Raw genomic sequence first — 13,331 nt, 5'->3', positions numbered from 1 at the left:
TAATTTGTCATCAATATTTTAAATAGATTAAGTTTATTACGTGTAACTATGCTGCTATGTGAGTGTACATTTAGTTTACAATTCCAACAAATTCCAACTTTAGAAAATTTTAATGAACAACGTAAACTACTGAAATGAAGACATTTGTAAGGGATACATTTTTGTAATAATCATAACAACATCACATGCCTTTGTTTCTTCTATTATTTTTTATTGATTTATGATGGCATTTTTGTTTGAATAGTTTTATATTTCTCGTTTCAGGGCTTTTTATAGACAACCATGATATATGGATATTGCTCATTGTTGAAGGTCGTACAGTTACTTATCTAGAAAATAAAATGACTCCATTATCCATAGTTGAATATCTCAATAATTTGAAAATACAGAACCACCTATTATTTCGTATTATTATATATAAAAAACCAAGAAGTTTGATTTATAATTAAACGTCATTTACATCAGACGTCAATATAGTCCGACTGATTGGTTAAAAAATTGCTCAAATAATGCGGAAAGCAGCAATTTTTGGATGATGGTACATTTTTGTGTACTGAGCAATATTAGCTATGGACTCTTAAAATTCCATATGTCCTCTTATTTCAAGATGGCTGCCGTACGTTTTAAAATATTTTCCAGTATTGCACAAATCACAATAGATCTGATGCTGGAAGCACAAACATCAATATATTTGAATGACTTGGCGTACTTCGCATCATTTTGTTTTAATCTATCGTTTAAATACAAAATGGCCGCCTTGAGAAATAAGCACATATTCATAATTGAGAATTGACCTGAATATGAGCATTTCATTGATGTATAGTGCCATTCAGTATCTGCCCGAGTTCTGTCTTTTTTAATTTTGCATTGCTTGTCATTTCAGACAAAAAGTAGTAGCTTTCACGAAAAGCTGAAGTAGTAGCTTTCATTAAAAGCTGCACTGTTTGTTGTCTTGGGTCACACATAAAAGCTGTGATTTGGGATTTATGTGCCTTAGATATAATTCAGAGTCTATTTTATTTCTTGAGTCGCAATATTTTGCAATTTGAGATAGTATACTGTGAATTTAGAATCATATAAAAACATATCCGTGAAATGGCAGAAATTGAGGACAACAAGGACAAGAACATTGGAATGGCAGAAACCAAATCATTTATGGATATGGAGAAATCCACAGCTGAAGACACTTTGACAGAGGACAGCCCAGAATTGACCATTTAACAATTATACCAAGAATTAGTAGCAGACAAAAAATCCACTGCGCAAAGAACAGCTGAGATTTACCGCAATATAGAACAGAGCGAAGCGCGAAATAATAAAATATGTGTTGGTTTCATTACGATTTAAGCTGAACAGAAACAGGCATTGCATATTAATAACGAACAGATGGGAGCAATATCTCATCAAGTTCAGCAGTCTGAATACAGGATAGACCACAAGGCTAGTGGAGATTGCTTGGATTTTTCAGTGTAGGTCCATACCTGAAATCAAAGGGTATATAACCAAGAACTGCTATGTAAAGTTTCATGCTTTCCTCATCAAGTGAGCAATTCTGCTTTACATCTGCACCAATCGGCTGGACTTATACAGAAGATAATTCTTCTTCCCCTTGATTCTAATGAACATCTTTTTTTAAGATATGTTCCCTAAGGTCATCTCTTTACTGGAGATCTTTACATTGTCGAAGACCGTAACGTCGAAACCTTATTTGTAAAAGGACCTTAGTATCTTCCTTCCTCTATAAAAATACGAAATTAGTATCACCTGGTCATAAATGACGCTCGGACTGCCGACTGTAAAAATTGGCATAAACGTGAAACAACCCGAAATGAAAACTCTAAACATGTATGTGGATAAAAATATGAATACTTTCTATTTTTGTATGTCTCAGTTTGAAACAATTCTGTAACTTATAAATAGGGCCATGATATACCAATTTCTAGAAAAATGTTCTATAAATACTTGCACATCGGTTGTGTTCGTGTCGGTATACAATTAGCCAATAATGTGATGTTGGTGTGACGCATATACTACACCAAAAGTCTTAAAAACTAAATTACCAAATTGTCTACATTCAGGTTTTTCGCACTACGTGCGAGTCAAATTGATAACTGGCATGTCACTGCCTCTATCCATCTTTAAACCTCTTCCAAATATTTGGACGTCCGACTTACTATGAACCAAATATATAGTTACCTTGATTATACAAACAACCAATTACATTTCGATTCAACCTTGTATCTAGTTAGTGATCTACTACAAATATGGCAGTGCTTCCAAGGATTTGTAGAGCAAATCTAACTATACAAATCCGTGTTGCGTCTTACTACCTCCAATACTACTATCGGAGAACTTGTAATAAACTTCAAATTTTTAATAAAACTTATGAAAATAATGGTATTAATTAGTTTTGTGGTGTTAATTTTTTTTTGAGATTTTAGGTAAAGAAAAGGTCATCTTACCAATGTCTTACTAGAGAATTTTACGTTTCAAAAGAAACTTATGTACGTTAACGCAATAAACTTAGGCTAATAATTATACGGACTTATAAGACATAATATAAATTAGTGTTGTCTCCCTTCACCGATTTCTGTATTTCAGATTTCAGTCGGGTACGTAGTTATAAGTACTGTATTGTTTTAATTCTAAAATAACATTCATGTTACAGGCACGGACCATTTAATATTCGGGAAAGGGGGTCGGGGCATGGGTGGTTGTGCTGGGACGTTTTAAACAAAATTTCCACGTCAGAGTCCTCCCCCCCCCAATAAACGTAAATGATAGATGACTAAATTACAATTTAAACACAGAATAATCGTAAATTGTCTCGAAATATCAATGTTATTTGTACAAGGCTTAGAAACAGGTAGAAAGCGAGGCTGTATCTAAGCAGCGATATTTGGAGACAATATATATTGTTATTCTTTATTTATGCGTTAAACATAATTTTTCTTTATACAATCATATCTATTTGGAAGTGGCCTTGATCAAAATAGAAATAAATAGACAGGACCCTCTAATTTATGTTAAAACTAATTTTGGAAGAGTATTTACAGAATCGAAAGATAGAACCAAAAAATTACCGCAAAACAAGATGATTGGAGTAAAGAAAAATCATGTTGGCAAGCTTGGAAAAAATATGCTAAATCGAACTTTCGACTTAAAAGTTTATTCATGCACCCCTCCCCTAAAAATAAATGGGTTGCATCCTTATCAAAAACAATGGACATCCATGTAACTGAACAAAAGGAAAATGTGTACCAAAAAAACTACGCCTTTACAGCAAAATAATTTACCACAAATGTTTATGTTATTTAAATGTCAATATTTTACATTCCTTTGAAAAGTCGATAAATGCATAGGTCGAAAGGTTGACACGTGTTAAGGTAGAGAAGGACACTGACGACCAAAAAAAATCTAGCCAATGAACTTTCTTAAGAGATGGACAGGTCGAAATGTTGAAAAGTCGATAAAAGCATAGGTCAACAGGTTGACAAGTGTTAAGGTAATCTCTCGTGTATTTTTGAAATATGTGTTGGACTTGCAAAGAGAGGGACTGAATTTGTAAATGATCTTGATGAAGAACAAGATGTGTATATGGTTGCAGAATAAGGCAATGCAATGTTTGTTTTTATTTCGTTCTTACAAGATAAAATTGACAATAGTTAAAAACCTTTTCACTTCATTTTTTTAAATTACAGTCCTTGATGTAAATTAAGAAAGGACGGTTTCTTTTCATTTTTTCATACAAACTCGAATTCTACGGTTGAGTGAAATTAAACAAACTTAACTGAAATACATTACAGCACGGACTGTGATCTAAAAATTGGACTGCAAAAGCTGAAAAATCTAGATATTTTGTTTGTTTCTCAGTCATTTACCATGTTTAAGACTTTTCAGTTTGATTTGGCAGTTTCAGTCTGATTATTCGTAACTAGTGGCAAGTTTTACGTTGCAGTACGAAAACGTTTGTCTCATGGTTATTTGACTCGAAACACAATAAATGCTAGATACATCGAGGAAAAGAGTTATACTGAACAACAATGATATATTAGGTATACATCTTTTTTTTAAATTATGACTCATAAAAAAAACACTTTTATAACTAACTCAAAAAGGCAAAGGTCAGGGTCGTCAATAACGAAATTCTGCGCCTCAATTTCAGTTGATCACAAGAAAGTCAAGTATCGTTGGTAATACTCAGTTGTTTGCATGCAGATCACACAAGCTTAAGCTTGTCATGTACAACAGATAAAAAGTTACAAATAATTTACTCAGAAGCTATACCAGGGGTATGTGATTGGATCCTACCTTTTTTTTTGAAAAATAAAAAAAAAACTATGTGAATATTACGGCAAAGGAGACTGTTGCGCTTGCAGAATAAATTATGTAGCGTTAACGTTTTTTTATACACAAAATTGTTTGTTTTCTTTTATTCTGTAACCTCCTTATGAAATTTCTGGGACTGCCCCAGTTAGTTATCTACCACTTTAGAACCACGGTTTAGGTACATATCCAAGTTTGTTGTATTCTGGATAACCTACAATACCCTTCCCTTTTCACTAATGTGACCTACCATATAAGACTATTTACTGGATTTGTAATAATATAAACAATACGACGGGTGCCACATGTGGAGCAGGATCTGCCTACCCGTCCGGTGCACCCGAGATCACCCCCAGTTTTTGTTGGGGTTCGTGATGCTTAGTCTTTAGTTGTATATGTTGTGTCTCTTGTACTATAATTTGTATATTTGTCTTTTTGTTTTATACCATGGCGTTGTCAGTTTATTTTCAATCTATGAGGTTGACTGTCACTCTGGTATCTAATCAAATTGAAACGACAGAAGTTTTTAAACGAATCAAATATGCTACTTCATTCAGCTGTGTCGCTTGTGTCTATAATATGGCTCCAATATTTAAGGCAATGCAACAGGATGTTTTTAAAAGATAACTATTTCCGAAATCCCTTCTCGTTATGGTTCACCTGCTATGGTAATGTATTGTTTTGATTGACAGCTATGCCAGTACAACATGTCTTAAGTTCATATGCTGATTGTCGTAAAAGAGTCCAACCATCTTAGTATCGAGTCACGCTTCGTTGATATAAATGGTTGCTATATCATAACCCATTCTGCATCATTTGATACTGTATCTCGCCTTAGATAATATACATGTTGCTTTGGATTGTTTTTGTCGAAACGCAGACCTTTCTTTTTTCCAGAGTAGTTACCTTTCACCAGAGATGCTTCGACTGGTAAATAATAACACAATGCTACCTTCATTTGCGCTGTCGGTCAGTAGGTCCGTCCGTTTGTAACACAGTGATTGACACTCTTGATTCTGCATCCCTCATCCAATAATTCATTGAAAAATAGATAAAAGCCGAGTTATCAATAAAACAAAACAAATATGTTTGGTTTTCTTACAAATGTTAACGGAAATCAAATAAAATGATACCCACAACGATCTGATGAGTAAATAATCCAGGTAATTAAATATGCCCAGTAATTAGAAAAACACTACACAGGTGTATATATATTTACCTTAATTACTGAAATTGTAAAAGGTCCTTAATCTTTGATCAACGTAATCCTTTTAAGAATAAATATGTTCAAAAACTTATTTTCCTGCACGCCAAATTCACAAATAAATTGAAAATAAACTCTTTTTTACGAAAAAAGGAAACATTGTTAACTGTGTATCATTCAAAATATACCTGTGTACCCTTTGTGCTTTTTCTTTAAGTATGTTTACTAGATATAGGACAAGTGTTAACTCTTGCTCGTGAAATACGCTATTTTAAATAGATTTGAACACAATGGAAAAAGGGAGACAAACACAATAGTACAACGACCAAGTTAATGAGTATAGACGTATTTACACTTGTATGCAAATTTAATTGTCTGCCATTACATAAAAGTACTCAGGTTCCCGTTAATTTTGACATCATGATTTAAAATGTTTGACGTCACAATTTAAAAGTGATTGTTGCTTGACGTCAAAAGGTGATTGGAAGTAGACCAAAGGTCATTCGGCGGCAAGATTTAGCTAAATACCAAAAGTGTTAATACGTTTATTACGTTCGTCAAAATATATGATTTTAGTTAAATTTACAAGTTAAATGGTCCACGGGAGATAACAATGAACATTTTTTAGATGATTAGGTATGTTACGTATTACGTACGTCAAAAACCTAAAACTCTCTAATTAGATCTCTGAATATAGTTTACATTGGCACAAATAACAATATTTTCATCAACAAATGTTTGTTTTAGGATGTTCAAATACACGTCAACGTTCATTTTCTATATAATAGAGATAACTCTAGCTTTGCATATCATTATTCGTAATTTTTTTTCTTGCGATCAGTGACGATTAATATTTTGACATATTGTACTTTTAATAAGGTGTTATGGGGTAAAGATAACTTGTTTTTCTTTCCCTATTAATATGCATAGAACGATAAAACGTGGAAAACGTTAAAACCTCAATTTAATATGTTTAAAACAGAAACAACGATTCGCTATCCAATCTTTAAACTCCCCTTCTCCGAACCCAAATTGACATTCGATACCAAAATAGTCCCTTTATAGGAATAAATATGCCAACAATCGTAATGAAATTCATTGAGTGTAAAACTTATTCAAACCTGATATTATTTAACTATGTATTCTTACATTGTAAGTTCATGATTTCTTTTTTGGCAGAAACTACAAAAAATCGTTATTATCTTTTCTGACTTTGAAACACTAATTTAAGATTTACACTGTGTACACAAAATAAAATTTTTCAGGTCCTAGTTTAGATAATAAAAAAAGAAAGAGAAACCTTTCTTTATTCATCAGGGCGTTTGTCAAGAAGTCTTAGCATTTCTACTGTAATCACTAGACATTCATCACTGAGGGTTTGATGGCGAACTCCGTCCGTGCTGAGGTTTTCAACTTCAATATTAATTGAAAACGACAGTCAGTTTTCCTATCAAATGTGTGTGGTTTTCTCCGGGCAGTCCGGCTCCCTCAGACAGTAAAAACTGGACGCAACGAAATGACCGAAATGAGGCGCTTAAAAGTGACGATAAAACATCAACAATTAATCCATCATTTTTTTCTTATTTTGAAACTACAATGTTTGTACGTAGTGTTTAATGTATCATCTTTGTTTGTTACTTCAAGTCAGATGGCGGATTCGTTATACTTCTTTGGGGGAGAAGGGTCGAATAGGCTGTTCATCCTAGAATTGGAGAACACACGTTTTAGCCTCACTACAATCGTTTATATTTTTTAATTTTAAAGAATACATGTCCAACCCCTTTCAGAATGCAGTTAAAACACGAAATAACTTGGATGTGTTTTAGTTTATTTTAGTCACTGGTGCAAGATGTGTTTGGTATGACGATACATTTTCACTTCTCTAATTTTTGTGCTATTTTCACATTTCCTGTCCGGTGTGTGAAAAGTCTGTTCATGGCAAATGATTGGTTGAAATCAAATTGTGACGTTAAATTTACATGTTTTCTTCTGAATTTTCTAATATTGACGTCATGAAAAAAAGGCGCCCATGCCTGATAACGTCACATCAAAAGAACACAACTTTTCTCAAATCTTTGAAAAGGAAGGATAAATATCATTAGAGAAACAGATTACACCTTTGTAACTCGTGTATTACGATATTTTTCCACTCTCGACAGTTAAATTGTAATTATTTAAAGAACTAGGCCAGCATCATACATGCTTTGAATATTAAAATTTAAATGTCTCGAGTAGAGAAATATCGCAATACACTTGTTGCAGTTGTGGAATCTATATTTCTCGAATTACTAACAAAAAAACTTCTAATTCTGCAAAAAATATATCTTTGCTATTGTTTCAAGTTAGCATGAAGGGTGGCGCCTTAAGTAAGATACAAAAATACCAAACGCCAAGGAAAAATTCAAACCGGAAAGTCCGTATCAAAATGGTAACCACATCAAACGAATGGATAACAACTGTCATATTCATTATTTGGTAAAGGCATTTTCTGATGTGTTTTAACATGTAGCGATAGTTAAACCTCTTACTTGTATGAAAGTCGCATTGAACACAAAAGTTTAAAACTGCTGCATTTGTTTGCACCTGTACTAAGTCAGGAACCTTATGTTCAGTTGATGTCGTTTGTTGATTAGGTTCGTAATTGTTTATCGTTTTTACATAGATAAATCCGTTTGTGTTCCTGTTTACATGCTTTTACACTAGTCATGTTTTGGAGCCCTTTAAATCTGACTGATCGGAGTAAGGTAATGATCCGTGTTGAATGCTGAACTATAACCTATAGTGGTTTACTTTTAAAAAAATGTTTTGAATGTTGTATCATTATTGCTTCTAGACATGGTAGTAGAAAAAAATCAGCTTATTAAACTCCTTTGCATCAATCACTGTTTTGTTTTGTTTTGCTTGATTTTTCATTGGCTGTTGTTGCTGATAACTTTTCTTTTCAAGTTCCAACCTTCTCTAGAATAATAAAAACAGTCCATTATTATAAAGACATGGCAATATCCCTCACCCTTATCAAAAAACACGATACAATAAGTATAATCATGAGCCAATTCCAAACAGTTCTAGAGACTGAAATTCAATTAAATTGGCCAACACATGTGCAAACTGGCCTTTGAGTCGTTAGTTTTTAAAAATAGGTATGAAATACCCAACCGTCTACTCTTCAAAAAGGACTTTTTAATGAAATGATCATTATTGCTATTAGACATGGTAGTAGAACATAATTAGCTTAGTAAACTCCTACGGGTAACCCACATTTTTTGTTCGATTTTTCGTTGTTTTTTATTGCTGAGTATATTATTTTCCGTGTATTGTTTTGTGAAAGGTTTTTCGTCACCTCTTCTTTTCTGATCATGATGTTTGTGTTTTTTCTCCCTCGATTTATTCCTTTTGGTTGTCCCCGTGGTCGTATCTGTCTATTTTTATATAACCGAATGCCTTACATGGTTTGGTTAACATTGCAGAAAAAAAATAAGACTATCCTTAATCAAAGGAAACCATAATGTTCATTGAACAAACTCGTTTATAAAATATTAGAAGATTTTATTAATACCGTATTAGAAGAAGAACAGTAACGAGTGTACATACAATAAGTAATACAGCGGGAAACATAATCAATAGATTGCAATTGCTGCTAAAAAATATGAAATTCAGGAGCATTACAAAATAAGTAACATGCGGATATACTTTGATAAATGCATCATCAAATTGAGAAAGGAAATGGTGAATATGTTAAAACGGAGGGCACTAATGGGTATTCATTGTAGCGGGTAACTCCCACACCCGTTATCAAACAAATGGATAACAACTGTCATATTCATTATTTGGTATAGGCATTTTCTTATGTGTTTTAACATGTAGCTATAGTTAAACCTCTTACTTGTATGAAAGTCGCATTGAACACAAAAGTTTAGAACTGCTGCATTTGTTTGCACCTGTACTAAGTCAGGAACCTTATGTTCAGTTGATGTCGTTTGTTGATGAGGTTCGAAAATGTTTATCGTTTTTATATAGATAAATCCGTTTGTGTTCCTGTTTACATGCTTTTACACTAGTCATGTTTTGGAGCCCTTTAAATCTGACTGATCGGAGTAAGCTAATGATCCGTGTTGAATGCTGAACTCTAACCTATAGTGGTTTACTTTGAAAAAAAAATGTTTTGAATGTTGTATCATTATTGCTTCTAGACATGGTAGTAGAAAAATATCAGCTTATTAAACTCCTTTGGATCAATCACTGTTTTGTTTTGTTTTGCTTGATTTTTCATTGGCTGTTGTTGCTGATAACTTTTCTTTTCAAGTCCAAACCTTCCCTAGAATAAAAAACAGTCCATTATTATAAAGACATGGCAATATCCCTCACCCTTATCAAAAACACGATACAATAAGTATAATCATGAGCCAATTCCAAACAGTTCTAGAGACTTAAATTCAATTGGCCAACACATGTGCAAACTGGCCTTTGAGTCGTTAGTTTTTAAAAATAGGTATGAAATACCCAACCGTCTACTCTTCAAAAAGGATTTTTTAATGAAATGATCAGTATTGCTATTAGACATGGTAGTAGAACATAATCAGCTTAGTAAACTCCTACGGGTCACCCACATTTTTTGTCCGATTTTTCGTTGGTTTTTATTGCTGAGTATATTATTTTCCGTGTATTGTTTTGTGGAATGTTTTTCTTCACCTCTTCTTTTCTGATCATGATGTTTGTGTTTGTTTTCCCTCGATTTATTCCTTTTGGTTGTCCCCGTGGTCGTATCTGTCTATTTTTATATAACCGAATGCCTTACATGGTTTGGTTAACACTGCAGAAAAAATAAGACTATCCTTAATTAAAGGAAACCATAATGTTCATTGAACAAACTCGTTTATAAAATATTAGAAGATTTTATTAATACCGTATAAGAAGAAGAAAAGTTACGAGTGTACATACAATAAGTAATACATCGGGAAACATAATCAATAGATTGCAATTACTGCTAAAAAATATGAAATTCAGGAGCATTACAAAATAAGTAACATGCGGATATACTTTGATAAATGCATCATCAAATTGAGAAAGGAAATGGTGAATATGTTAAAACGGAGGGCACTAATGGGTATTCATTGTAGCGGGTAACTCCCACACCCGGAAGCGTACGTTCTTTAACTGGTCCTCTTAGAAAATATATACTGTATAAACATTAATTTTCATGGGGTTAAAATGTCGTGGTTTTGTCTCCAAAAGAAAGTTCGTGGGGATTAATTTTCTTGGATTTTAGGATTAGAAAACAATTATGTAAATGTAACTTTATGATTTAAAATATTCAATAAAACTTATCTGAACTTTCACCGTTGGGAAAAATCAATAATTGTTGTAACCTGCACACGCTAATATTCGCTTTTACACACTTTTGATGTTTTATCCAAGGACAATGATTGTTTAATAAATAAATAACAACTTGAGGGCATTACAGACGCATTAGACTATTTTAATTCAAAGGAAGAATGTTTTATATAGATAAAAAATGTTTTTTATTTTTATCGAGCTGTCCTTTTTTATGTAAAAGTCTCTCATAACTCTTTTGAGAGTGGCTCTCGAATGTTTTTAAGATTGTTTTGTACTTTTAATTAAAACATGTTGTATATAATATTGTGTTCATGTTTGTATTGTACATGTAAAGAGGTGAGACTATAATAAAATATTTGATTTGATTTGATCATTGATTGACAATTATTGATCATTACTAATAAAAAATGTACTGTACAAACAAAGGATAAGAATCATCATCTGACTTAAAGAAAACATTTGAAAATCGTTGTCTCAACAATTAAACTATTTTTATTTTAATGTATGAATTTATGTTCATCAGTTATATAATTGCCAATAAGATATTGTCAGATCATAAAATAATATAAATCTACAGTTAAATTTTCCTTGGGGTTTTAATTTCGTGGATAATTCCAAGAAATAAACGAAATTAAATCCCCCACGAAAATTTCTGCTTTTACAGTATACAAGCACAGTGATAATAGACGTCATACTAAACTGCAAATTATACAGTAGAAATGAAAATTAAAAATCATACAAGACTAACAAAGCGCCAGAGGCTCCTGACTGAGAACAAGCGCAAAACTGCGACGGTAGAAACATGTTTATGAGCATCATGTACGTATGACACAATAATGATTATATCTATTACACACTGTAACGTAACATTCATATGAAAAAGATATACAAATGTAGTGTAATTCATCAATATTGATCAGTTTATATAACTACGCATTTTAAGAGTTTTGGTGCTTACAAGAAAGTATATTTCGGTATAATAATGGTATCCTGTTTTCAGGGGCGGATCCAGCCATTTTAAAAAGAGGAGTCCCAACCCAGGACAAAGGGGGTTCCAACTAAATGTCCCGATTCAAATGCATCGATCGGCCAAAAAAAAGGGTGGATTTCTACCCCCATGACCACCCCCCCCCCGCCCTTTGGGTCCACAAATGTGTTTTTTTATGACTTTTAATCTTTGAAAATATAGGTTGAAACATAAAAAGGCGACTAAAATCCCGAGTTAAATAATGACAGTTTCCATTTACCCAATAGAGAAAAAAATATACAAAACTGAAAAAAATGAATGCTATAATAATATTCCAAAGGAGCAGAATACTAGTTATCAAAAGTACCAGGCTTATAATTTAATACGCCAGATGCGCGATAAGTCTGAATAATGCAAAATTCATACATTATCGTAAAGAGATATGTACCAGACATTCACCTAAAATAGTCTAAGTCCGTATCCGTTAGGTTTAGCCTTTAGAATTTCTCAGCAATCGTTTGACAAGCGATTCATAAATTTGTTGTACGTCAAATTGAATAGGTAAACGCTTGGTGAACTCCAAGACAATTTTATGCAGCATACACATGTGTATCGAGCTGTAGCGTTTGTCAAGCGGTTACCTGTTCGCTACGTGTATGTTCAATATACGACACAAGCGCGTTCCAACACGATACAAATACGTTTAAGTCATGTTTATGGCACGTTGCATACACCTCAAGATCGTTAGACTTTTACTCGTTAAATTTTTTTAAGTTTGCGGGGCGTGTTTGTAACATACGCCTGGTGTAGTTTTAGCGCTTCGTTTACCATATAAATCACCTGTGGCGTATCAAAAACTTATTCTGATATTCAACGAAATTGTTTCTGACAGTGATAGTGGCATAAATCCAAGTGTAACCAGAAGAAGCACAAACACGCCGAAAGTCCCAGGATTTGACCGAGAACCGCCTCAAATGCGTTGGAGGGACGTATTTCCTTCGTTGCATGTAATTTATCTGCGTTATGCAAACGCCATACATACGATAGCTTACGATACGTCAACGTTATATAAACGCTTATGTACGCCCTAAACACGAGTAACGCTTTTTGTGAACACGATATAGATACAATTGACAAGTTGACTGCGTACAAAGTTATTATCGTATTGGCAGCGTTCGTAGTTTTTGACAACTCTGGACATACTTCGGTGCTATACGCCTGGTGTGGCACGCCGGTATAAGACTGACCAGTGACGCTAAGATTTTTATATTTGTAAAACAAGTTAAAAGTTAAAGAGCATTGATGACCCAAACTTCCGAAAAGTTGTGCCAATTACGGCATAGGTAATCAATACCTGTGAGACGATCATGCTAAGTATTTCTAAAAATTCACACTTTTGTAAAAAATAATTTAAAAAATAAAGTAGTGCTTACAACTAGTCTGACGAACTCGGGGACGAATTGTCACAAGCAGTGGTCTCGACCGAATGATGTGAATAGT

This window comes from Mytilus trossulus, chromosome 8 (assembly GCF_036588685.1).
Source record: "Mytilus trossulus isolate FHL-02 chromosome 8, PNRI_Mtr1.1.1.hap1, whole genome shotgun sequence".
Taxonomy (NCBI): Eukaryota; Metazoa; Mollusca; class Bivalvia; order Mytilida; family Mytilidae; genus Mytilus; species Mytilus trossulus.
This window is presented reverse-complemented; position numbering follows the sequence as displayed.